This window comes from Alligator sinensis, unplaced genomic scaffold, assembly GCF_000455745.1.
Source record: "Alligator sinensis unplaced genomic scaffold, ASM45574v1 scaffold781_1, whole genome shotgun sequence".
NCBI lineage: Eukaryota > Metazoa > Chordata > Crocodylia > Alligatoridae > Alligator > Alligator sinensis.
In genome coordinates this window covers 3824473-3825224 of record NW_005841845.1, presented here as the reverse complement: position 1 = coordinate 3825224, position 752 = coordinate 3824473, and positions in this window count along the sequence as shown.

Here is a 752-nt window from a genome sequence, read left to right as displayed (position 1 = left end):
CCCCCCCCCCGGACACCCTGGAAAGGATCATTGCGAGGGTGCAAATTGCCATGTGTGCAAAGCCAGGACATGTGGGGTACCCCCAAAAGCGTGGGGCATCTCCAGCAGCATTACTAAGGCTGGACTAGAGCTGCACCTTATAGACTAACTGAATCCGTGGTGAGTGGTGGAGGGGTCACTGCGCCGGATGCTCCGACATCGCCCCGCCGCCGCTAGCCTGCGCCCTGCGTGTGCGCGCGTGGCGTCTGCAGGGAGCTCGTGCCCTTGAGAGCGTATTCTGCATCTGTCTTAACCGGGGCGGGTGCAGGCAGGCGGTGGAGAGCGCCGGCTCGGGGGTTGACCACAGGGAAATCATCGCGGGTTTTTTCCGTTGCAGAGAACTGCGGGAGGCCGCGAAGGCGGACTGCTGCGGCAGGCGCTGGGTTTATCCTCCGAGTCGCGTTTCAACACCCAACAGCTGTGACGCGGCCCCCTTCGAAGGATCCCGGGGCACCCCGTTTGAGAGTCCCCGCGTGAATCTACAAGGTGCAGCTCTCCCCTGCCTCGTGCCCGATTCACGCTAACACGGCTCGCACTTCTCTAAGGCCACGCTGTTCGCTCCCACTTGGCCTGGCAGCGCGTACCACCTTCGTGGCAGCAGCACGCCTCCACCTGATTCAGCCCTTTGAGCAAACGGGGCTTTTCCTCGGAAAGGAACCAGGGCAGGGGAGCAGATTCGCACGACTTTCCCAGTGCCGAATCCCCTCCCTCTT